This window comes from Gallus gallus, chromosome 4 (assembly GCF_016699485.2).
Source record: "Gallus gallus isolate bGalGal1 chromosome 4, bGalGal1.mat.broiler.GRCg7b, whole genome shotgun sequence".
Lineage (NCBI taxonomy): Eukaryota > Metazoa > Chordata > Aves > Galliformes > Phasianidae > Gallus > Gallus gallus.
In genome coordinates this window covers 60,216,190-60,242,355 of record NC_052535.1, presented here as the reverse complement: position 1 = coordinate 60,242,355, position 26,166 = coordinate 60,216,190, and the positions used below count along the sequence as shown (strand labels likewise).

The 26,166-nt window shown below is 41.9% G+C and overlaps 2 protein-coding genes across 5 annotated transcripts in view; one reads left to right on the top strand and one right to left on the bottom strand.

The window, feature by feature from the left end:
- Positions 1-26,166, top strand: part of SLC39A8 (solute carrier family 39 member 8) — a 118,377-nt gene that overhangs the window by 60,126 nt on the left and 32,085 nt on the right. For both annotated transcript variants that reach the window (XR_005859696.2, XR_005859695.2), the window contains 4 exons: positions 22,211-22,301; positions 22,932-23,061; positions 23,305-23,478; positions 25,426-25,851. The gene's annotated coding sequence lies outside the window, so the exon portion shown is untranslated. The remainder of the gene's footprint in view (positions 1-22,210; positions 22,302-22,931; positions 23,062-23,304; positions 23,479-25,425; positions 25,852-26,166) is intronic.
- Positions 24,726-26,166, bottom strand: part of BANK1 (B-cell scaffold protein with ankyrin repeats 1) — a 131,354-nt gene continuing 129,913 nt past the window's right edge. For all 3 annotated transcript variants that reach the window (XM_015285617.4, XM_420665.8, XM_046940858.1), the window contains exon 15: positions 24,726-25,351. The gene's annotated coding sequence lies outside the window, so the exon portion shown is untranslated. The remainder of the gene's footprint in view (positions 25,352-26,166) is intronic.

Genomic DNA, 26,166 nt, shown 5'->3' with positions numbered 1-26,166 from the left:
TGTGACTTACGAGGTGAAAGATGACTCAAGTAGAGCTTTCCCCTTGTACTGTGAATAGTAACTTCCTTTTTGAGACTAAGAAATGTTGTACTTCTTACTTTAAATAACAGCAATTAATTTCTTTAAGAAAGTCATCCAAGGATGGGAGCAGATAGCACCTCTGGGCTCTGCTCCCTAAAAGCAGAGAAAAGAGATGTCTGATCAGCTAATCATTGTAGTTTCACTGATCATTATGTAAACAAGATTATCCACATAATGTAGTACCCATGTCTAACAAGTCAGGTTGGAGTACCAGGTAGAATCCCCAGCAATAGGTACAATGAAGGGAAGAAGAGAGCATTTCTATGTGAGAAGAGAATAGCACAGCACCTACAGCTCCTGCTGTGGAGGGAATTTAGGAGGAATGAGAAATTAATGAAGCGAAGCCAGGCCCTGAGGCTGGCAATGTTCACACGAGGAGGTTGGATGTACTTAGGGAGGTGCCAACTGGAGGGTTTGGGGGCAGATATACTGAGAAAGTAGATAATGTTTTGAGTGGTTTATGTCTTGGAAGAAGGAAAAAGCACCATATAAACCTGAAAAGGGCAAGTAGAAAGTGACTACAGCCTGTCATGCCTACGCTCTGATTGTTTTGTACGCCCACATGGATTTGGAGTGGATGCTATAAAGATCTGGAAAAAAGTAACATTAAATTTCCTATAGTGTGGGAAAGATGGACTTGGGCACATGACAGAGTTACCAGGTGGGAATTCATCTATGGGGTGAGGTAATTAACATACATGCTGTAGAAAATGTAAGTTATACCTCGATGAAAGAGGCTCAGATTTGTGTGGACTGTGAGCACACACCTGTGAGCAGTTGCCCCAGCCCAGGTGGTGTGCATGAAGCTATTAGCTGTCCAAATTACCTTCCCAGCTTCTGCCAGGTGGATTCAGGCAGTTAAGAGGGCTAAGTGAGCCTTTTGCAGGGCAAGGCAAAAACCTGCTTTAAGAACTTTTTTAAGGTATGTAACTGATGAAAATACAGATTAAAGAATCATTCTAAGGGTTTTTGTAACAGGATATCTGGTTCTTACCAGCATCTTATTGCCCCTCATGCTTTCAGGGGGCTAAAGGAGAGACTTTGCTGACCAAAAGATTTTGAAGAAACAAGATGTCTGGATCTAACAAGGGAGTGACTGGATTGTGCATCATGCTAGGAAACGCTGGGCAAAAGATTGAACTGCTTTGGTTTTCTTGCCTATACGTGAGCCGAGGAAGAGGTAAGAGAGGTGTTGTTGCTGGGGAGGGTGAGCAATGAGCTAGGGAAGCTGAGGAGCAATGTAACATGGTGGGTAGTATGAAACTGTGTTGTGTTTTCCTACTTTTCTGCACCTGCACTGGGTGATGCTGTTGTTTCTGAAGTGAAGTCCTGAGTCTGCTAGCCTGAGAGCTATGCTCCAACCTAGTATGGAAATCCCAAGAGCAGAAGGACTGTAGTGGCAGATTTCTTCAGGAATAATAAGTACACTGTGTGGTAGCTGCAGTATGGTGTTCCTAAAGGAATTCCGTAATAAATTCTTTGTAGAATTTTGTTCTGACTTATTGCAGGAAGAGCTGGTAGATATATAATGGCTGTGGGGTATAACTTGTGGATGCCATAGAAAATGATGAAGGCAGAAGTAGCTCTAGTTTGCTAGTATTTGTTCAGGTCACATGTTCAGCTGTATATCAATACAACAATATGCTGGGTACCTGAGAAGTTTTAAAGAGTTTCTTGGAGACTGCAGGAGGTAGAGAGCAAAGGGCAGAAAAAAGGAAATGTGTTGTGTTCATCTGCTTTGTTGTTGTCCTTTTTGTTTGTTTTGTTTATTTGTTGCTTTTTTGTTTGTTTATAATTAAGCTCTTGTAATGAGGGTGATTATCCTTTAAGCTGTTGAGATTTTCAGTGTGAGCTATGGCACTGGAGGGTGCCAGGCACCTTAAATGGTTGGGTCCTTTTAAAATGTTATCATTTTTGCTTAATTTTTAATGGATGTGTATGGACCTTGTTGGAAGGGGAGGTGTGGAACCAACTTCTATCCCTGTTCTCGGTTAAGAAAGGTGGGATGGGGAGAACAAATCACTCAAAATGAATTTTAAAAGAAAACGAATATTAAGGAAGATGCTTTGTTTAAGGTGGGAGTAGCGAGGAATGTTGAGAGCTCTCTGTTTTGTGCTTTTGACCTCTAAGGCAACAATCTCCTGTCAGAAGTAGTATAAGCAAAATTCCTGAATATGTACATGGTATGGTGAGTGCTATGCAGAAGATCAGACATAGCATTTGGAATTGCTAAAATTTAAATGTTGTCTGCATTCTCCTCTAGAAAATAAGTGGTGAAGGCCCTGTGACATGTTGCTTGTAGTAATGCCTGAATGGAGACATTGCGGAATACAGTACAGAGATGTTGATGTCCTTGGGGTCTGCAACAGCATGTGTCCAGAACAAGGCTGACAGATGATAATACAGTTGGTGTCTAGTTAAATGAGATATGAGTTCATATGGATGTACTACTCCTGAAATGATAGTGGTGCATCTGTGTTGTGGTTCATGATGTAATTTGCAGATCTGTGGGCTTTTAGACAAAGGCAGAATGAGGTTTTCAAGTTGGATCTAAAAAGTCAACTTTTTTTTCTTGAGTTGTTGCTGTGGTTTTGTGTTGTGGTTCACTTTTTCCTTTCAGCTTTCCTTTCATTTCCCCTGCCTCTCCCAAATGGCAGTAATGGCCCATCTTGTCTGTCCATTCAGAGCAGTGTTAATTGCAAACTGTGAATGTTTTTAAACCACTTCAAAAATGAATAGCCATCTTGGGTGAGATTAAATTGTCACTCTGTTCTCACCATGGAAATTAAAGTACATCAGTGTCTACTTGCCTTAGATCAACTTGTGACCCCATGCCTGACAATGCTGTGGCCAGTGTCTGGGAAGGCAATTCATGACTTTTGTAGGGGCAACAGAGCTATTTGCTGCCTATTCTTCAAAAATCCACAAAGTAAGGATAAATTTTCCAAACCTTGAAAGTATAACACTGCTTTACGTCTGTATTATCTCTGTCAGGCAGGTTGCAGGGTAGTTTGTCAGGATAAAATAAACAGAAAATAAAATATTAAGCACTTTGTGAATAAACTTGGGAATGGCAAAAAGAAAAAAAAAAAAAAAGCAGTATACTGGAATCCAATAGGGAGATGTGTGGGTGGAAGTCAGGAAAGTTCCTATAAAGGATTCTGAGTGCTGTCATGGTCTTGTCTTTCTGTATTTCAACTAGCGTGTATCAAGATATGTCTATCGCAGTTTATAAATCTGCCTTCCTACAGCTCTTCTTGACTACCCATGGACAGGATATTCCTTTATACAAATATGACACAGTTCTGCAAGTCAGAACTTGATGTTCCATGAGAAGACCCAGCTCAATCCTGTGTCTTCTCAAAAGGGTAGGATTTAGCATGGGTGACTGCTGCTATTAACACTAATTTGTCTGGCAAACTAACTAGCTTTGTCTTTCCTAGTTTCAAATGCTAAGATCCAACTTGACAAGGTGGCAACAATCTATTGTGCAAGTAAAATGCTTAGCTTAGGCTGAATTTTTAAGCTCTCAATACTTTCAAACAAGATAAAAAGAATATAGAAACTGCCTCCATCTGAATAGACAAATACAAGAATCCTAACTGGCTGAGCAAAATTGGAAGGATATCCAGTCCATCTAGATCCGTGTTCGTACTGATGCTTTGGTTCATGGTCAGGTGAAGTAGTCCTGGTAATACTGCTTTTAGTAGGGCCGTATAGCTGAATCCAGTCATGTTAAAAATCCACGTTCACCACAAATACATAGGCTTTCTCTGAAGGATGGGATTAAGGTAACTCCTGTAGGACCTATAAGAATGTATGGTGTATCTTCTTCAGCAGTTTCTATTGGCTTCTTTGAACACTCTTGTTCATAGAGTAGACCAGACTTTTGTCATGATTTTTCTAGGTAAAAGAAAGTTGAAGGTCTAATCTTCATGCATGGCTGTTGACCTTTGCAGTCTGACAGGGACAACGGGGTAAGCCAGGCCCTTGGCAACAGAACCTGGTCTGGTTTTCATGCATGGGCTGCGGGTCAGAGCAGTTTCAAAGTACTGAACCAATAATACTAAATGCTAGTGGAAATGCAGGTGTGGGAGAAATGTTTGCTGAATCACACAGTGGTGGGTAGGGGAGAAATATGATTTATAAGCTATGGGATAAACCAGAAAGCTCAGATCCAGTGCACAGATATTTGCTGGGAACATCTGTGACCTGATAATGTGGTCTGGACTGAAATGGAACAGACAATGTTAGACTGTAGTGCTCCCAGCGGAGAGCTCAAGCTCTTAGATTCTGCACCAAGTAATTTTAGGAACAGCTAGTTGGAGTCATGGCTTGGAGTGGTAGACACTGGGGCTCAAAGCAGAGAGTGATTTGGCCATTGTTTTGCAGGTGGAATAATAATAGATACTTAGGCTGTTTTTTTTTTTTGTGTGTGTGTGTGTAAGAGCTGACAACACTTCTCATGCAACTGGATGCAACAATGCTTTACTATAGAATGATTTGAGGATCTGAACAAGCTTAGCCATATTACACCTATTTTGTCCCTAACTCTAAAAAAAGATACTGCAACTGCCTTTCTTCTCCCTATTAAAACAAGCTTCCACAGCTGTACTGTATCTTTCCAAAATAAATGGGAGCAGAGAAAACCAGAACAGGCAATCACTTGCTGAAGACAGATGTACTATAACTTTGCATTTGGTGCCCTTGAGTGACTGACTTCTCCTCTTGGTTAATTCAACCTATTCTTTTTGTTGCTATTTGTTGGCTTGCTAACATTATGAGAACTGTTTGACCTCAGTGTTTGTATAAAAAGATTTAGTGGAGTCAACAGTTTATTCTTAAATTTGAATGTTGTATCTCTTACTTGAGATTAAGATAAACAAAATGCCTCCACCATGGGAATTAATTCTTATGTCAGGTAACAGTACTCTCTGCTGTAGCTTCTTGGTGACAGCTGAAGCTCATGAAGTTCTTGTCTGTGGCGTGGTCACTTGATGGATGGAGTCTATAGAGACCTAATCTTAGCTGAGAGGAATGACAGGAATGTCTTAAGACAGATTTCGGATAGAAAAAATCCCTAAAGCCTTTCCAAGATAGGAGCATCCATGTGCTTTTCTCAAAAGCCAAGGTGTGTTTTTGAATGACAGGTCCAGTGTTTGGTGTTCCTTTTAACCCAGTAATAAGATGGAAACAAAGTTTGCTTACAATTGGCAAACTTTGGCAAACTAATTAACATAGCTGTTTTGGTAAAGATGAGGTTAAAATTCCCTGTTCACAAACACTTCCTATCTCAGTAATATAGGTAATATAGTGCATGCTGTGGATTTTTTTTTTCCTTCTGCTTTTGGCCACTTAGTTGTGGTTTCCAGGAGAGGTCAAAGACAAGGAGCTGTTACCCACTTGAAGTCATAAAGTCTTTCTCATTTTGCCTGGTTGATACAGCATCTGGATAAATCAGTTGCTTAGTCTTGAACTTCTTTCTTCTTTGCAATTTTCTCATCTTTCTTACTAACAAAGAATAATGCTTTGTCTGTGTTACAGATCAGCTGCTTCTTTTTGCAATTTCCTCAGTGTTTTTATTGCTCTTAATGCTGCTGGCAAATTTTATGGGAGAATTGCCACTGAAAAATTGTGTTAGTGTCTGCAATGTCTGCTTATTTTGGATATCTGTATGAGGTAGTTTGCAGAAAGTAATGCTATTATGCAACTGTGCATAATATATAGGCTGAGGGGAAGAGGGCTCCTCAGTTGGCTTCACTCTGTCTCAGTCTCAAAGCTGTTGTGAAGTTCTGCAGTGTCCCTCTGCTAAATGCTGTCTGTGTTAGAAAAAGAAGTTGACTAACGCTGTCCTGTCAACAGCATCACTCCAATTCTTAGTCACAAGTGTGTGATTTGTAAACTGAGGCTGAGGGATTTTGTGGATTAAACAAGTGTTCTTTATTGTTGTCAGACTGCTGTCTCCATGGGGCTGTAATATAAGGGCTGCTCACGTTCTTCCCTTGGTAAATTCCTTCCATTGTGACTGTCTCCCTTACTTCTAAAGGAAATTGCATACTAAAAGAGAAATTCCTTATCTTCACAGGTATAATGAGTTTCGGTTAAGACTCTGTTGAAAAATACCCTATGGAAATAACTGAAAATGGATTTTTTTTAATCACAATTTGTACCACCTTACAAGATTTGAACAGTGAATTTGCCAGCAATTAATACAATAGGTAGAGATGACAGAGAAAATAGTTTTTCATTTGATTAACTACAGATGTCAGTGTGCATGCATGCCAAACTGTTCCTCAACTTTGGAAACAATCTTCCCCTCTATAGGAAGAGAAATAACAGCAGGAGATGGACACTGACTACAGGACCTGGAAGGTGTTTCAGGTTACTTGAAGGCAAATCCAAGCCAATCAATTGTTAGATACTTAGTAGTTGTTAATTGCATCACTTTCTGTCACAGCACAGCTGTGCTGCTGTAATTTGGTTTCTGCTGCACAAAACCTGTGCTTATTTATAGCTTGTATAATTGCACACTAGAATGGCTTTAGATAGTGAGGAGATTAATCAATCAGTAGTGGCTAGCACTTTCTTAAGCAGACAAAAAAGATCCAACGGTCCAGGGTGGACCTTTGAGACACTGAAAGAACCTAACTGCCATGGACCATGGCGGAAAAATTTGGAGGGAATTCTAAGGTGCAGAGGACATCTCTTTGCTGTGGACATCTCTGTGTTATGGATGCACTCAGTACTTCTAGTGAGTTTTCTCCAAAATCAAGCACGCCATCTGTGCCCTGTTTGGATATAGACATTATTTTTAATTCCTTTCTGTTAGGTGTCACTCAGCACCTGCAAATGTATTCTCATCTTTGATGTGTGATCGCTTGATTATTCAAGCTCTCTCATCAAACTTAACTTGTAGTTGTTGCACCTGTACTGACAGCATCTGTTCTGCCTGTGCTACAGGATGGCCTCCAAACCAAACTCCTTGCAGGTCTGGTCTCCCATGGCCTTGCTGCGTATGCTACTTTGAAAATGTGTGTGTACAATGTTAACCTGTCACAATTCTCCTCTGTCACATACCTATTTTATACACAGAGGTTCTAATGGAGAACTCATTTTTGGATTGCTGATGTGCTCTCTTGAAATGACTCAGGGTGATTCCTTTGGAGCATCCCTTTAGACCTGGATTGGTTGATGTAAAGAAAAATAATGGCAGTGTTGCAAGGGCTTTGCTGTACAGCTCCTTTCAGATAAGTCGTGTGGGTTCCTGCCTGGCTAGCTTGATCATGTCTCTCTTTTTCACATGACGTGAGTGTTTCAGAAAGATCTCTATACTAGGGACAAAAAAAAACTTGAAAACTCTTGAAAATCTGAAACAGTTTTACTCCAATTAGGTGGGAGGAGATCAGAGTTTTAGGCTGAAATGAAGTACAATCCCTTTGAAGTGCTGAATAAATAGTAGCAGCCTTCAGAAGGAAGAGAACTGACAATGTCTGAGTTTTACTGAGATGTAAAATAAAATTTATTAGCTACGGCAGAAAAGGTGATGTGTTGCTTTGTTTTTAATTCCTGCTCTCATCCCTTCCTGCAGACTTCCAACCTTCCATAACCTACGATTTTTTTTTTTTTTAATATGATGACAAACACTTTGACTTGTTTAATTGGATGCTATGTAACTAATTCACTCTGTGCGACTCTTAGAAAATATGGCAGAATTACCGGGATGGACTTTGATCTTAAGTCTATCTTAAGATCAAGACTGCCCAAGTAAGTGGAGGTACCACTGCCAATGACTAATACTACAGTGAATAATTTAATATACTTGTACAACTACATTTATTTCTGGTCCCCAAAGCATAGTGTATAGAAACAGAGGCTTTTGTATACTTGGAGTGCATAATAAAGTATGGTAAAACAGAGCAACTAATAGGAAGAAAAATGTATGTATGTGTGGGCAAACCTTGATTTTGCCAAAAGAATGTAACTTGCTGCTGTTTTAATTTGTGATGTGAATACAGCAAATCTGCAATTAAGCCTTCTAGCAGGTCTGTGGGATTGGTAATTGTTTTGTAATCCTTCCTTGGAACGCAATAAATGCAAACAGTAATCACAGGTTTAATGAGTATAATCTATCATAAAACACCTAACAAAACAGTGCGTGCAATATTATCTTCTGGTTCAGGCTTCAAATATTCCATCTATATTAAAGGAGTGCAGCAATTGCTGAGTACCTACCTAGGCAGGAGGAGGGAGAACAGACTTCTAAATAAGTAAACAGAATGTATCTGTATGATAAACAAGAAGGCTTATTGAAAATTCATTTTGCTCATGTGGAGGTGAGTGGAAGTTTCCTACTGACTGCATGCGCATGCTATGCTAAGGCCTACTTTATCCATAAGCTGTTCTTGAGAGACCATGCTGAACAACAGAGTATTTAGAAAGAGTTGCTGACTCATGCACTGTAAGACTTGATATTTGTCTTAACTGTGTATGTGCAGAAATTCTTATCCATGTCCATCATTTTCAGCCCGAGACTTAAGTGAACCTAGCAGTACTCACGACTTCAGGCAGAGCTTGCTGACTTTGAGGTTAACTTAACTCTGTTGCCTACCTGCTTACCATGCTGAAAAGTGAGAATTTGTTTGAAAAGCGGTTAGTGCTAAAGTTGTACAAACGTGAAACTCAAGAGATTAACGCTTTCTGCCAGGAGAAATGCATAAGTTTAATCTATTTTTCTAGTCCTTCCTGAGCCCAAGTGTGTGAGTGTGCATATGTTAATTGCATGGAGCTGCAACTGTAGAAGGGGCTGAGCATATTGCCTGTGCAACCACACATTGATCTGAATTTTCTAGTCTGTGCTGGCTTCAGTTAGGATCAAGTTTATAGTGATATCTGCCACAACTTAGACTGTATTTTGTAGTCACAGAGAATTAGTTAGCTCTTCTTACAGACAGATCTTTTGAGTAATTTGTCTCACCAAAGAGCAGTGTCATTGTATTCGGTTTCATTAGATTAAAGGTTAATTTGGCTCTGAAAAGCAATAATTCCTTTGGCAGCAGTGGCAGTTCCTGCCACAGACAAGTTTTAAACAATGAAATGAACAATTCCCTATAAAAATACAAGTGAAGATGTTGAAGACTTAAAGTTCGGTATCAGTTATGTCTGTATTTCATTAACCACTATTTAGACTGAGAAGTCCACATGTGGATAAGAGTAAGTAGGTTATGGAAGAGGTAATGGGACGCTGCTGGTAGGCAATAGTTTTCCAACCTTTATATCTTTACAAAAGGCAGCAACCTTCTTGTGAATGAACTGACTTGGCTTTTAGGGCAGCTGTGACCTGTGTGTGATTTGTATCAGAGGTATTTAGACCTGTTGATCCTAATTGCAAAAGATTCAGTAGCCATATTTCCATCCCTGCCTGGCATGACTCAGACTCTGTGATGATAAGACTGTTTAAATTCATAACTACAAAGTGTATGATATTCCTCTCCACTTCCTGTGTGTTCTGAATATAATCACTGATCAAGCATAGCACATTTTTTGATAAGAATGTTTGGCATGGGGGAATCTGTCTTCAGTGAAGTTCTTTTTAAAAGCCTGGGGTTTAGGGTGCATCTTGTACCCTAATTTCTCCATCTTGTACTCTGCTTTGGCTGTGTGAAGAAGGCTAGGTTGAGCGTCACCCCAGACAGGTCCATTCTGTTTCCCAGAAAAATGTTGGCAGCAACAAGCAAACCTGCTGGAGACATCCCAAGAGCTATGCTGCTGGGGAATTGGTTATTTTCTTACACCATCTGGGATCTCATTCTTATCCATGCAAGATCAGAGAGATTTTCAAAGCATTGTCTTCTACTGTATGTCCTTACAGTTTGAAAGGATACAAAATAATGTGGCTCATGTTGCTTGGAGCTAATTGCAAGGCGAGGTTTATTTCTCGGTGACCTTACCGGAGTTGGATACCTTTGTTTTTGAGCAGAGCTATGTGAATAACCCAGTCTTTCACTGCAACCTAGGGTGGCAGTCCTGCTTTTGAGGGTCTTGGTATGATGAGCTCCCAAAGAGGTGAAGATACTGGCCAAGAGAACTTGTCTTGGAACTGCCAAACTGTAAATTTTCTACTTTTCTCATAGCACCCTCTTCTCATTATGACTGCTGTTATTCTGGCCAATTGCTTCTTGCCTTTTCAGTGATTTCTATCACAGCTAGTGTGGGTGGGCTTGGAAGACCACAAGGGAAGAAGGAAGTTTGTTTGTTTGTTTTTGCTGCAGAACAGCATTGTTCTTTAGACACATGGGAGCCACTAGGAGCAGAGATATTTCAGTGGTTAAAAGTCATTCATTTCAACTCCTGTTTTGCCTGGAGGTGACGAGCAGTAGGGAGAAAGCCCTTTCTTTGAGACCTGTTCTTGTACCATAATGTGGCCTCCTCCATACCCGGGCTAGTCCAGATCTCTGAAACACATCCAGCAAATCTCATCTCTCTAAGAGAATGGCTGTGAAACAAATTCGGATTAGTAACATATTAGCTGTTACTCAGTAATTATTCTATGTGGGCTTTACTGCTTGACAAATGAAAGATCACTTCTTTCTCAGTTACTACTGGATAAGAGCTGGCACACAGCAGTACCATGGCTTTGGCTAAAGTACTGTGGCTCTGAATGGGAGATTTCTGTATAGCACTGAGCAGCGCTCTGCCTATTCCTGTGCCACTATTTGCAAATGACTTAGAAATACTAAAGCTTATTTCAGAGAGTTACCTCATCTATATATTTCAGTCTCGATATCCTTTCTTCCTGTTCAAAAACATTGCTTTCATATCACACTATACTGTCAAACAAGTGTGGTGCATTCATGCCACATAGGCATTGTCCTGCATTTCCAGACAGATTTTTGTGCTGAATAAAATTTGCTCTCAGTTATGTTTCCTATGCAGAGATTAACAATTATCCTAACTACCTTGCTTCTTACTGTGAGAAATAATGCTTTGTGGAAGAAAGGGCAAAGTCATTGTAAAATTAAATAGATACTGACAGTGAAGTTATGCCTCTAACCAATGAAACATAGGACGTAGTGTGGGAGTTCGCATCTACTTCTGCCGAAATAGTCCGTTATTGTGTTACTGTGCAAATAAATGATGTGTTCTCTGTCACATGTTGCTTATCTTTTTTGTGATGGTAGCTCATGTGAACATGAAGTGCACTTCCTTTCCCCCTTGCAAACTGCTTTAGGCACAGATAATCATGGTCTGAAAGCACAACTCTGTTCAATGTAGTCTGATCACAATGCTAGCACTACGATAGTATTAATAACTATTTTTATATTAAATACATCACTAACAGAATTCTGCTGAGACTTCAGTCACTTGCTTAGGTCATAAAACAACCAGAAATATGATTTCTTTATTAAATTGGTGAAATGAATGCATAAGATAGCTTCTCAGGGTATGTGGATGTGTAGCAGGTACAATCTTCCTGCAGAAATGCATCCCAGGTGTTTGCAAAATACAGACTGTAGCTTTTCTTGCAGCTAGCTTAACTGCTTTTTCATAATCCTTGGCAACTCACTGAGCTGGCTTTCAGGGTGTGGGTGGAGGAAGGGAAGAGAAAAGGAAAGTAACAAAACCAAATGTGTTCTTTCTTATCTGGAGAAAAAAAAAAAAGGCTTCAAAGGGTAGGAAGGACAGGAATAGCAATGGCAGTGAATGAACTGATCCCTGTACTACCATTGTAAACTGTGTAACTAAGACTTTTTAACCTCATCTTCTTATGTCTCTAAATTACAGTAAATATTTCTCATGTTCTACCCCTATCACATGGTATTCTCTCTTTGTAGGGTAAGCTAAATCGCTGTTCTCTGTAGACAATAACTTACAATAGCAACAGCTCAACTGCTTTGAGTGGAAGTGGCTAAACTAGTTGCATCCTATTTTCAAAGCAACTCTGAGGTAGAGTAGTAGAATGTTCCTGTATTTCTTGAGTGGAAGCCTCTTATCCAAGAAACATTTTATGCTAGCAGTGGTAAATGGTGGGGTGGTTTTTCTCCCACCTCTCCACATAAAGTTTTGAAATACATGCATATAAAAATGCACAACATTTTGAAGTGGAAAAGTTAGTGAATGGGAAAAAGTAATTTAGTCTTGGAAAGGATGGCTGGAAAGGGTGAGTAGAAGAAACAGGGAGGATGTAGTAGTGTCTGCACTTGGAGACCTGCTTCCTCAACAACTTGACAGCAGCTAGGAAAGGTGAATATGCTTAGAAGTACAGCAGTCACCTGCTGTGAGCTTCATTTCTAGCAAGTAGCCTTAGGTAGTGTAGAACACCCTCCTGGTAATCCTAGAAACTTTTTTGAATTTTCTTGTTGTCAAAGTAAAATCTTTCGTGCCTTTACAAACTTGGTACTGAAATCCACGATACCCACTGAAATTAGGCAAATTCTTCTGATTTGTCATGGTTGTATATAAAACTAGCAAACCAAATGCCACTGCCTCACTGTTCATAGAATCACGGAATGGCTATGGTTGGAAGGGACCCCAAGGATCATCAAGTTCCAACCCCCCAGCCACAGGCAGGGCCACCAACCTCCAGATCTGGTACTAGACCAGGCTACCCAGGGCCTCACCCAACCTGGCCTTGAACACCTCCAGTGACAGAGCACCCACAGCCTCTCTGAGCAGCCTGTTCCAGCACCTCACCACTCTTCCTGTAAAGAACTTTCCTCAGATAGCCAGTGTAAACCTTTCCTCCTTGAGCTTAAAACCATTCCCCCCCCGTCCTGTCACTGTCCACACTTGTAAAAAGTTGATTCCCCTCTTGTTTATAATCCCCTTTTAAATGCTGTAAGGCTGCCATGTGATCTCCTTGCAGCCTTCTCTTCTCTAGGCTGAACAAGCCCAGCTCCCTCAGCCTGTAAACAACATATATGTCACATACAACAGTAAAAATTAAAGAAAAATACTGCAATACTGCACAACTATGAATCACTGCCCAAAGTGCAAGATGGAGAGGTTTAGTAATAAGGCTTCACTTAGATGCTGTCATGTATTTACTAGGTGGTGCTTTTAGCCTTCTTTATGTGGAAAACACCTTTGCAATGTGTCTTCTAGGAGGATATTTTTTGTCAAAAGATTATAAATAATGTATATAACATCAGAGTAATTCAAAAGGCAAGGCTTGCAGATATGCTAGCTCTAATCTAGTTGCAATAGCTCTATGAAAGGAAAAAAAAGGAGAATAAAATGGGGGATGGGAAAATTAAATATTTTTGTGATGTAAAATTAATGCAAATAGAACTTCACTATAAAAGCAGGTGAATGATGCATTTTTACATGTATATTAAGGAGAAAAAAACCCCACCTTTTGTCGAAGATGCTAAAATTAATATGTATTACATAAGGTTCCACTGAATTCATGTTTACACAAATAGCGTATCCTTCTTTTATACCAAAGAACAAATGAACAAAACAACTAGATTCTGTGTTGTAAGGAAGATAAGGTGTCATGGTTTTGTGTCATGCTTACTTACCTGACATAAATCCTTACCAAAGATTTTGTTGGCTTCTTGATATAGAAGGCATGATCTGGAGATGTAGAATGAAATGGTGAATATCTTTATTACCTTCCTACTGCAATAAATTGCTCTAATTTGGTGGCTTATTCTGTGCATAACGGCTTATTTGGAAGATCAGTAAAGTTCCTGTGTATGTGTACCTTTAACTGTGGTCATTAAACAGAAAAACACCCCAAAACAATGACAACAAAACAAACAAACAAAAGCTTAATAGAAATCTGATAAGAGTTAAAATGGAAGGAAATGAGAGGTAATTTGGAGCTGTTTACCATTTTTGGAGTGAAAACAATAAAATGTTTCCTTTTGTTTTAGTGGAGGAAGAGGGATTTGGATGAAGCGTATCAAAGCAAAAAGAACGTATCAACCACAATTACATTTTAACCCATAGTAAATAGTCCTCTTCCTGACTCGTTTAGCTCTCAGGGAGATGTAACATGGGTACAGGTTCCTGGGGTTGCATACTACTGCAGAACTGGTAGGGAGGGATGAGTAACATTACATTACTTTCCAAATACTTACAGTCAATTGTGAAGAAACTGAAGCCTTAACAAAAAACATCCAGTGGCTAGCTCGTGTTCTGAGGTGTATTTATGGAGGTGTGAATCTGATCAGCTATGCCATGCATGTCAAATGTTCTTTATGTTGGTATACTGTTGGTCTCAGCTATATTTTTAGCAAGAGGTTCAGTGGCTAACTTACAGGTATTTTCCTTCTGTTGCTTCTTAATCTTGCCTTTTGGGTCCACTCTCTTATATTTTGGAAGTACAATTAATAGTCATGTCAACATTACTCATCAACATTACTCTTTCTGTATCTTCACACACATTCCAGTGTTTTCTTACTGGACTTTCTGATCACAACCCTACTGTTCTTGCTTGACTATCCCATAGTGCAAAACATAGAAAACAATAGATTTTGAGATTTGGTGTGTGGAGGTGATGCATGTTATCTAATTTTCAGAAATAGCAGTGTACTGTCAGCTTTAATCCTTCATCAGCTTTTTGCTTCAATATAAGCTTTCTGTTGCTTTAGCAACAACTGCAGATTCAGCAGAATTCCTCGATGAATCACAGCAATGGCTGGATGCTTCTTCCAAGTTTCTCATCCAGGCCCCTGCAGAGTGCATATTTTACTTGAACAGGAGAGGAAAAGATGTGCCTGATTTGACAATGTGAACTCAGCCTGGTATCTCATCCTCTTATGACTTCACTTCTCCTGAAGCTTGCCATGCTTTTTTTTTTTTTCCCTCTAGGCTTGCTAAGAGACTTGCTCTATCACTACATCACACCTCAGTGCTGCTCTAAAGTTATCTGAGCTGATTGTTGGAGCTCTGGGGTTGGTGTTTGCAGTTCCCCCGAGCAGTCTCAGTTAACTCTACCCACTGTTAATGTAGATTGGAATCTCTGTAGCACTGATCTGTGTTCTGTGTTGCAAGTTCTTTGAAAAAGAGTTGTAACTAAAGGAGCTTTCCATTGCGAGACACATCTGAAAAGAAGCTGAAGGTATGCTGTGATGCCAAGTAGGGAGTTGGACTTTAGCAAGAATACTATTGATGAAAAACAATTTGTCAATATTAAAAAAAAAAAAAAAATTAGGCAGATATATTAGAGCAGAAAATGGATTCTGGATGAATACTAAGACTAACAAAGAATATATTGAATAAAATATTTATAACAATCATACTTTCATGTCCAGTGCGGGATGGACAAAGCGCCACTGGGTCTGCTGAGCTGAGCCTTCTCTGTTTCTTTATAATTCAAGTATTTTCTGGGTTCTTGTTTAGAGATGTTAAGACTGGAAGGATTTCTGGTATCATCCATCCTCTTTCTTTTCTTCCCTTCCCACTGCTGACTGCTGGAGCACTGAGCTCTATTACATATCAGCAAATCTAAAATAAATGAACACAGCGAACAACAACCAAAACAAAACCTCACCCCGAATCAACGAAGGAACCACCTGAATCGCACATACACCTGAATTCCCCTGATATTATCATTGAAATAGCCTTCAACAGCGCTAATATGCTGAGATATCTCTGCTGGTTTTACTACAACGTAGTAGCAGAACTTGGGGAAGAGAAAGCAAAGGATGTTCCTGGCAATACCGTTAATTTTAAAACGGTTTTCTAGCACAGCTAGCGATATTGCTCTGATAATTCCCACTCCACAGCGAGCACAATGAGAAGCCGTGCCATTTAGCACAAGGTGCTAACTCAAAACCTGCCAGTCTTGAGCCATGGGCGTCTGAAAAAGCAATTCCATCTGCATTGGATCTCCGGGCCCCAGGGTAACATAACAAAGATTCAGTTTGGAAATTATGAACAAACAGTGTAGGTTAATGCGACGTTTCCTTGTCTGCCCAGAGAGATTAACGCAAGGCTGAGTGGTTATAACATGTTAATCATTGGCAACAGTGATTCCAAAATAAATGGCTTTTAAGCCTCATTTATTTAAATATCTGAAAGCATAGGAAGGATGTTCCTCCCTCCCATTATTTACTTCCCCTGCTGCTGCTAATAAATATCTTATGTTTGTTGGATGCCTTTCACAGTGAAGAGTTTGACTCCAGGAGGCTTGCAGTGGTTGTGGATGGTGGGAATGCAGCCATCCCTGCAGTGCAGCCAGCCAGAAAGCTGAGAAAGTGCCACACATTTCAGCAACAAGTGAACAGTTTCAGACAAAATGGGAACTTGCTCAAACCTTCTTGTGCATTCTGTCCCGACAGTACACCAGTGTGTGCTGTACTGCTATTGTCCTAGCCTTGTTTCCTGTTTCAGCATCTTTATGCTTTTTTAAGTTAGATGGAAATTGCTGATTGCCTGAGAAGGCCTTGGGGAGGCTGTGTTCCTATATGAGCACAGGTTTTGTGTTGTGGTACTCGGAGCTAGCTTTATATGTGTTACACCCTTATTTCCTTACAAATGGGTGTTCTGGTCCTTCCTACAGCACGTGCAGGTTTTAGTTCCTTAGGATGAAGTCAAGATGCTCTAGTGAGGCAGTGGACAACCGTGTCCTTTGGGCTCTGAGGACGGTGCTTAGATTTGGGGTGAATCTCAGAGCTTAACGCCTTCATGCACTGCAAGTGCTTGAACTGCAGGGACCAGACCTTTCAGGAACACGTGTTACCTGTGTATACCCACAGCAGGGGGATGGCAACGACGCTCGCTGTGACACCCCTGGAGAAGCATAATGGCTCATAATGGCAATGTAGGATCAAGCTATGTGTGGAAACTGCTGTACTGTGCTGGCAGGCCCTGCTGCCTGAACCTCGGCTATACAGTAACAGTGAGAGCATCCCTCACTTTCGTCCTTGTTTCGTTTAAAATAAGCATAATTTTTTCAATGTATCCCTAGCAGGTATTTGCCATGTTTGAGATTGGTGTATTTATTTAATGGCCGGTATAATTTAGAAGCTTTGTTTTGTGTATTCGGGGTTGAAAGCCTTCTTCTGATAACGCCTTTTTCTTCATGCTTTGTATATCGTGTTGCTGTACGGAGGTGCTGCTGGTTATCTGGCTGAGTTGTGATCCAGTCCCTCTGCTGCGCTGAGGTGCAGTGATTCATAAGCAGCCCACACCTGCCCTGAGACCCAAATCGATTAATGTGGCACTTCCAATCTGCAGCTACAGTGGGGGTTGTTACACTCTGGCTACTGAAGAATCTACTGTGGTCTGTGCTGCTGCAATCAGCTGAGTACGCTGCTGATAAGAGATTGTGGGCTTCATCCTGGAGAGATGGCAAACTGTCAAATAATGAAGACAAAGTACAGGAACTGTGCTGCTCCTGCTGTTGTGCTCTGTGTCTGTGCCACATTGCGTCTTCCTTTTGCTATTACATATATCATGCCATGCTGGTGACACCCAGGTTTGTAATATGGATTTCTGAGAGCCTGGAATAGCACTTGCAGGGCTGTTAGTACAGCTCGCTGCTGGGTCAGTGCTCTTCACTTTGTGAGGCAGAACTTTGTTCCTGAAGCCTGTCCTGAACCCCAGGTCAGTGTGCACCTGGGTATGCAGGCCTTGTTTGCTCCTGGGAAGAAGGGTGTGATCTGCCCTGGTGTTCCCAGGCTATCTGGGTCTGCTGGGAGAGCAGGATTGCCTCTCACTGCAGACTGCAGTGGGGATCTGCAGATCTGCCTTTCCCATGGCCAGCAGGGCTGATCTCTTCAAGAGGGCCTGAAAGAAACAGCTTGTTCTCACTGATTTCAGCTGCCTTCAGCTTCTTTGAAAACCCCACTTCCCATATTTGATGGTTACTGATGCTGCCTCAGATCTAAAATTAGCCAGAACTTGCTCTTGCAAAGAGCCCCCAGGGGCTGTTTCAGCTGCTTTGCATCAGTTAGCTGGAACTCCAGCACACTGCATGAGTGTGTGGTGTACACCTGCAGTGGTCTGTCCTGCACAGCCCCTCAGAGCCTGCCCTTGCTGCTGCTTGTTCTCTCAATATCAGAATTACAAAGGCAGTTCCTGTAGTTCTGAATGCATACATGCAGCTGTGCTGTCAGCAAGGAGCATATGTGGGCGAGTGGCTGAGGGAGCGTGAATGAGTGATGGAACAGAGGTAAATGCAGCAGAAGCTGTGGGTGGAAGGAGGAGGCTTGGAGCTGGCTCGCCCACTATTGTAATGCGTTCCTTACAATGATGTATACAAAGAGCAGTGAGGAGTTTTCACTCCCCCAGCCACTGGAATTCAGATTGTTTTTGTCTTGGGCATGCCTTTGTTTCTGTGATCTCAGGGGTAGTGCCCTGATGCCAGTGTTTTTCCGAAGCACATTTGGATTTCCCAAGCAAATGTGCTGCAGCTCCCATGGCACAGCACATCTTGCTGAGCTCCCTGCTGGGTACTCATAGAAACGCAGAATGGTTTGAGTTGTAAGGGACCTCAAATATCATCCAGTTCCAACCTCCCTGCAGTGGGCGTGTTTGCCACCCACTAGAGCAGGCTGCCCAGGGCCCCATCCAGCCTGGCCTTGAGCACCTCCTAGCATCTGCAACCTCTCTGGGCAGCCTGTTCCAGTGCCTCACCACCCTCTGAGTAAGGAGTACTCGGCAGTGTGAGAGCTGCTGAATGACTGACTGAGGTGCCCCGGAACCCTGAAGCCAGAAGCGTTCAGCAAACAGATCGATCAGTGAGGCACAATGGGTACGCAGTCACTTTGTTCAGTTTGGCAGTCAGTAGCTGGGGCCTGTTCCTGTTAAAAGGGAGCTTTCCACCCTCGAGTTGGTTTTGTGTTGCAGCTGGGAATGCAGAAAGGTTAAGGGAAGAGATTAAAAATAAACCCTCAACCTCAGTGTTAGCTGCCTCGCCATGGAGGCGGATGCGTCCTTCATGCCTGCTGGGAGGGCAGCCGGGCAGGAGGAGAAGCGCGTGGGTGTGATATTGGCATCTCTTCCTCCAGGCATGTACTGAGCTTAGATGGGAGGAGGGAGCGGCTGAGCTGTGCTTCACGCAGATGTGCAGCATTGGATCAGGGCAGAACAGGAGAGAGGCATCCATGGTGCAGATCTCTGGGGATGGGGTTTGCGCTCTTTCCCGTGGCTGAGAAGATAACTTGCAGTAGCTTATCCGTTCTCATTAGGTTTGATTTTAATTTATGCTAATTCGTAAACAATATGATATGTCAAATGCCTACTGTCAGCTGTGTGTGCAGTGGGGAAAATAGCAATGCAAAACACAACAAACCCAATACCCAACGTGCTCTCCTGGTGGACAGCTCATTTGTAGCCCCTGGGCTACACCGAGGCAGTGAGCTGTGCCCTTCCAGGGGCATGGCAGCTTCCTCTCAGTCTGCATTGTTACCAAAGCAATAGGCACACGCTCTCCTGGACGTAATTCAGCTCATGTGACTTGTCAGGAATGCCCTTACATTTTGTACTGCTATTTTGATGAAATGTAAGGGGGCTACTGAAATGAGCCCGCTGTAGCTGCATGTAACTTGATGGGGCTTTGCTCAGCTCCAGCTGGATGGAGGCCAGATGGGCCGTGCAGGTCATGTTGCTGCCTTTCCTCAGTAGCACCATAAGCACTATAAACTATGAGTTTGTGCAATTAGAACTGTTAATCTGTGTTACTTGGTGTGAGTTAGACGTCTTAGGTTCAAAGGTGAATGGTAGACCAGTCATCCTACAAAATGAGTGATGGGGCAGGGTGACAGTGACCACGGGGCCTGGGTAACTTAGCATATTCTGGCCTGAAGCCTTGGTGCTGCGGATGGGAACCTATGTTTTTCCTACCACTGAAACATCAGAAATCTGTCACTGTTTCAGCCTTCATCCAATTAATTGTGATCATGAAGGGGGGGGGGTTGATGGCCACTCAGTCATTGCTCTGGAAAGGAAATGTGGAGAGAACATCCCCAGCACAAGGGGTATGTAGGCCCTGGGTTCCATGCAGGGCTTAAGCCATCTTGTTTCAGTGGGGAAGGAAGCCTGTTTTGCATCCCCTATTTGTGTACTTACCTTGTTTTACACCGTGCCACTGCCCCGGCTCTCTTGGCAAGGCCAAACAGTTGGGTTGTGCAGCACTGGGCTGCAGGAAGCGTTACTTGCTGTTTTGATGGAGCTGTTGCCTGGTGGGGTGGGGATGGCAGAAGTAGAAGTGCAGCTTTCTCTGAGGCTATGTTGGGAAACCAATTTGTGCTCCTGTTGTTAGAATCCTGCTCTCACCTTAATTTTGCAAATGATATATGTGTTTTTATTTTGCCATGCCTCCAGCATGCGGTTTTGTTTATAGCAAGTATTCTTGCAAGGCATATGATGACAAATGTGGCATCCGTGTGTAAAATGGGCAAAAGAAATGGGACTGAATTCAGATCAACGGTCAGAATGCAGGATGTTGTTAATGTAACTTCTGCTAAAAAAAGATATCAAAAATATCAAAAATTGAGGTAACGCATACTGTGTGACAGGAAGGGAGCTGGGTGCTCACCCTCAATCAGCAGGACGTACCAACAGAAGGCTCCTGAGGATAGATAGTCCTGCTGAGAGCCTTTTGGTTCATCCTTCCTCCAAGACTCCTCTCACAGTGTATTCATGTCTTGTAAACTTCCACTTTAGGTGGGCAGGAGAAAACAAGGAATGACGTGGCAGTGAAGTGTTCAGAACAGAATGTCGCCTTCTCCTTCCTTTCTTTTGCTCTGCTTTTACTTCCATCTCATGCTGAGAAAGAAAAGACCTTCAGTCGCTTTTCCCACAAGAGATGGATTATGCTCTTGTGATTCTTCCTTCCCATCCTTTCAGCAGGTAGATGCATGCTCTGCATGGGTGGCAGCTGTAAGCTTAATTCTTGCTGGTAGTGGTTCTCCATGCCTGATTTTATTTGTTCAGACAATGATGCAGCTTAGATATACTGTACGAGCACATCTTGCTCCACTTATGTCTGTAAACAACTGCAGCTAACACCTGTAACACTTTGGAATTTTTCTTGGCACTGCTGACTGTACCAAACAGAGGTGTCTGTGCCAGGTGCTCTTTTCCCATGGTTTCTTGCCTGTGTGGAACCTCTGCTGTCTGTGTGCAGGGCAGGGCAGAGGGGAGCGCTGAGCGCTGAGACCTGAGCACTTCACTCCTTGGCTGGGCTGTCTTTAAGAAGCAGCTCATCCAAGCTTTTCTAGCAGTTGTTGAGAGCTGGTGGTCACATTGGAATAGGCCATTGTCCACTTTCTGATACTAGGAGCCCAGTGCCAGGTGGCTGTCACTTCACAGGACTATTTTCTGTCTCCACTAAACTCTTCCTTCTCTCTTCATGTAGCTCTGTGCTTTGATCCTAATTTATCAACACTGAAGCGAAGCAAAATACATCCTAAAACCTCACTAGAGGTGGCTCATCGTGAGGCTGCTTCTGGAGTGACTGACCTCCGAGTTGTGCTGCAGGAAGGCTGAAGCTGGCTGGGCTGAATGTTGGCTAGGCACACGAAGGGGACAGGCAGTTGGTCTGCATGGCTCCGCTCCTGCATTAAGAGCCCCTCCAGGGCTGTTAAGGCAGCTATTGTCATTTGCTCCTGCCCTTCTCACGGTAGAGATCTCTAACCAAGACGGAAATGTGACGCAGGAGATTCATATATTCCTGAAAGCATTATAGGTTTTCAGATGAAACAAAGGCGGGACACCAGTTTCATTCTTGTTCTGCTGTTTCCTACTATTGCTGCTGCACTGCTAGTAGGGTGAGCATCCAGCAAGGGCATGCTGCACCCTTGTGGACGGCACTCTGTGTCTGAGCCACGGGTTACCTCGCAAACAGCTGGAAGGGTAGAATGGTCTTAAGTTTCCGATCGGTCAATTAGTGAATCTTTTAGCTTACAATGAAGATAACGTTGTAGAGCACCTACAACAGGAAGCTCATGTCAGCTGGGCTTTTAGGTTCCTGTGATTTAGTTCACTGTTCATGTACTGCTAAAATGAGACTCATTGGTGTTTCCTCTTAGTAACGCACATGTGGTTATCGGAACTTCCTTTCTGTCAGAATGTCTTAGTGATGAGCCTTGGCAAAAAAGATTTTGTATAACAACAACAGTATAGCTGAGATAGAATGTAAGTTACTGAAAGGTTTTTTGTTCTCCTTTAAAAGGTCAGCATTCAGAGGAGACATTGAGCTTTTGGTGTCAAATCCTCCCTCAGCTGAGGATCAGAGTGATTAAGGGGAACAAGTCTTTGGCGTAGTAAGTATTTCTTCCCTAAAGTGACATCGTGTATCTTCCTTGTTGTTTTCTTGGATCTTTCGTGACCTGTCTGCATGCTGTGACATAGCTATACTTCTGCGACAGAGGCACAAGTAGCAGTCCCAGCTGCAGCAGTAGGAAACACTATTGCTTTTTGCACATGGAGGCTCAAGATTAAAGTCCTCTCAGTGACAGCTTTAGCTGTTTCAAATATTTACTGTTATTATGCTTCTATTGTGCAACAGTGAGACATTGTGTCTGTCAAATGCTCCCTGCACTTGGTGCCTGAAAGAATGACATCGCCTTAGGAAATTATGGGGAAATTAAAAAAGAGAAGTGTTTGTGCTGGCTGGGAGGGCTCGCCTGCCATTTGTCAGTGTCTTTGGGAGCTGGGGTTTGCTTGTGAAAATTCCCTACAAACAAATGCTTCACTGATGAAAAATAGGAGGTGTCTGTGACTCCGGCCCTTCCTGTTGAAGGATTACTGGAGCTTTTTTGCTCTTTACATCCTCATCCATGGAATTGAGGCTTTTAGCATGCTTCTTAAGGGTTGAATTCGGCCTTTATACTTCTAAAAACTTGATTGTTATTACTGTCTAACAATAGTTTCTTCTGTGCTTAAACTTATAGGAACAAGGAATTCCCTGGTTGCGTTCCCAACTGCTGGGCTTGGAACAGGAAGCTGCCTGTAACACTGGCACTGCTGTACTTGGTACATTCAGACCTGAACTTCAGTGAAGCAGCAAAAGCAGAGAATGAGGTGCTTTGTTATGGGTAATTCTAAATCACCCTGGGTGGAAAGTTGTGGTGTACGGTGTACCACACATCATGGATCCAAATTTTCCTATGCATGCTTTGTTTGCTTTCCCTGATGGGGAACTACAAGTTTGGGGTTTTGATGGCTCCTAGTTTGTCTGCCAGGAAACCTCTAAAGTTTCCTTGATGTAACTTTATAAAGTTTTTTAGTTTCTTACCACTGACCCCAAATCTTGATGATTCCCAGGTGCCCTTTTACTGAGGCAAAGAAGCCGTTGCCTCCCACATGGTAGTGCAGAGTGGACCCAGATCCTGCCTGGAGGACCAAGAGGACTGACCCCAGCACGATCCCCTCAACTCCTTTGCTATGGAAGCAAACAACAGATTTCAGAGAAAAACACCGGCACCAACGTGTTTCATGGTTTGTATTCTTTTCTTCAATTTATGTTTGGCCTCTTTGGAAATCGTTGCTGGAGGATACTCTGACTAGCCACGTTTGTAAGAATATAAACTCATTTTTTTTAAGAGATACTGCTTAAGAGAAGGAAAAAAAAAAAAAAGGAGCAGATCATATGCATTTAAGTTTTTCAAGTATTATATCCTACCCCATGTCCACCTGGCCACATTCCTCAGGTCATATGCACTGGCTGTAATTACAGATCTGGAAGGCATAGTTTCTACATTTCAAGCCACTGCTGTGGCTCGAGCAGCTCAAGAGAAGTCTTCGTACAGAATACAAAGCTGTGCTGCTGTGTTGATACAGCAGTCACTGAATATTTATAACTTCATAGCAATACATCTGCAGTGTTTGTGGGAGTGCTCCTCACAGAAATGGGAGGTTTCCCCAGAGAACAGACAATTTCCTGAAAATGTTTAATCAGCCCATTTAAAATAGAATTTTAATTAGCCTAAAACCATATGTGGACACTAATGCTCCTCTGCAAGATTCTCTCATTATTATAAAATCCCAATAATGTCTTTTTGGCTTGCTTTTATTTGTAATGGTTCTTGGCACAGTAAGTGATTGATTGAAATGGAGGAAATATGACCCTCAAGGCTCCTAAGAACATCAAACCCACCACCACCACCCACACCCCGCCTTCCAAATTCTGGTCACTTTACAGCGTAGCCAGGGATCAGTTGTTGTGCATAATTTGAAGGTTTCTGATTATAAAGTTCTTCCTAACAAAACTCTGAAGTCTCTTATAGCGTGCCTGATGGGGAGCTTGCTTTGAAAACCTTGGGTTCCCTAAGATGTCAGTGAATAACAAGCAACTGAGAGGAGGGTAAAGATTATGATCCCTATGAGGCTTTCTGGGACAGCAGTATGTTCAGTTGCTTTTTCAGACTGTTTCCAGAAAGCTCAGATAAGATGGGTGGGAGAAGTCTCTGTAAGCTACTACTTAAAAGATCAAATATTATTTTATACCCTCTGCAAGTTGGATATGTGTTCATTTTCTTCTCTTGTGTGTATGAGCAAACCTTCTCGCACGCTCCTGTATCATCACACGCTCACTTAAATAATGGAGTATTGCACTGTGTAAATGCAGACTATTCTACCCCTTAACTGTATTTTGTGTCTTTACTTGTGCTCTGTAAGTGCCATGAGAGTCCTTTTTGGTTTATTCTGGGTATTGCTTCATCTTAAACAATTTATTAGACAGAATATTTTCCTTTAAATACAATTATTTTAATTACTTTAATGCAGTAGTACATAATTAGTACGGATTTACATTTTTAATCTGTACAGTTTTACTTTAGAAATTAGTTTCACTTTGACTATATGTATTAAAACTCACCAAGCACAATTTTTATTCCTATGGAAGACAACATTGCATACAAAGTTTATACAAAAACATTCTAAAGGAAAGTAAAACCTAAATTTTGCATAGAATCTCTATATAATCATAATCTTCAACTTTTCATTTTCTTTCTCTTGTGTATAAAATCTACTTCTTAACAATGTCAGCCATTATGGAAAAAATGAACAGTTTGAAAGCAATCAAAGCATGTGATATATCTTATATATGTATATATCTTCAGCTGTCATGTGGACGAAAAAGTTGGCAAAGAAAGACTAAAATTCAGTGCTGATTTTACAAGAAATCAGACTCATTTGCTTTATGTGATAGTGGACTCCTTCCAGAGCTGGCCCAGGTGAGCGATCCCATGATGCTGATGGCACAGCAATGGCTGCAGTGCTGTGCTGTGTGCCAGCTCCAGAGCCTCTTGGGGTGCAGACACACGGGGTTCCAGACTGGGGAAAGAGATGCACAGCTGGCTGAAGAGCTGCACTGTTAAGAAATAATGAATAATACTCATGACTGAATGGATTTCCTTTTTTTTTTTTTTTTTCTTTTTGAATAAGATGGAACATAGTCATGGTTGAAATGAGTGTGAGAAACTCAACCGCGCAGTCCACCTGCTGGATCAAAAGGTACGATGGTCTGAGTGGTGAAATACCTAAGAGCTTCTGTGTTGTTGTTTGTTTGGAAAATTGGGGTATTAGCAATAGAAATGCAGTAGTTGACTGTCTGCAATCATTAAACACTCAGATTCCCCCACAACCTCTCTTAAGAAAATACAGCAGTAGGAATTGGTACTGGACTGCTAACAGACAACTCTCTTTTTTTCCCCAGATTTGATCTTTAACTGATTTATTTCTGTTAGGAACAGTCCAGTCCTCCCAGGCACAGTACACACTGAATGTTCTCATTGCTTTGAGGGAGGACACTGACGCTATAAATGTCAAACATGGTTTCTCAGAGGATTTCTGAACTTCACCACACGTAACGTAAGTCTTCTGGTCTATGCGGGTAAATGAACACTCCCTTTCAAACCTTGCTATTTTTCTCTTAATATGATCTTTCTGTGAGTGAGGTGAGAGAGGGAGGAAAAATCCTCAAACCCAACGTACCATGGCTATCCTGCTGCTTCACAGCTACGGTGTGTGAGCCACTATGTAAACGCTTTGCATTTCAACTAGCAGCATCTGCAGTGCTGTTGTACTATCATATCCCGTACCAGTCTGAAGACAGAAAACAGAAGACAGCTACAGAGGCTTATTTGTAGAAGCAGAGATCCTCTGAATTTGGATAATTCACAAAAA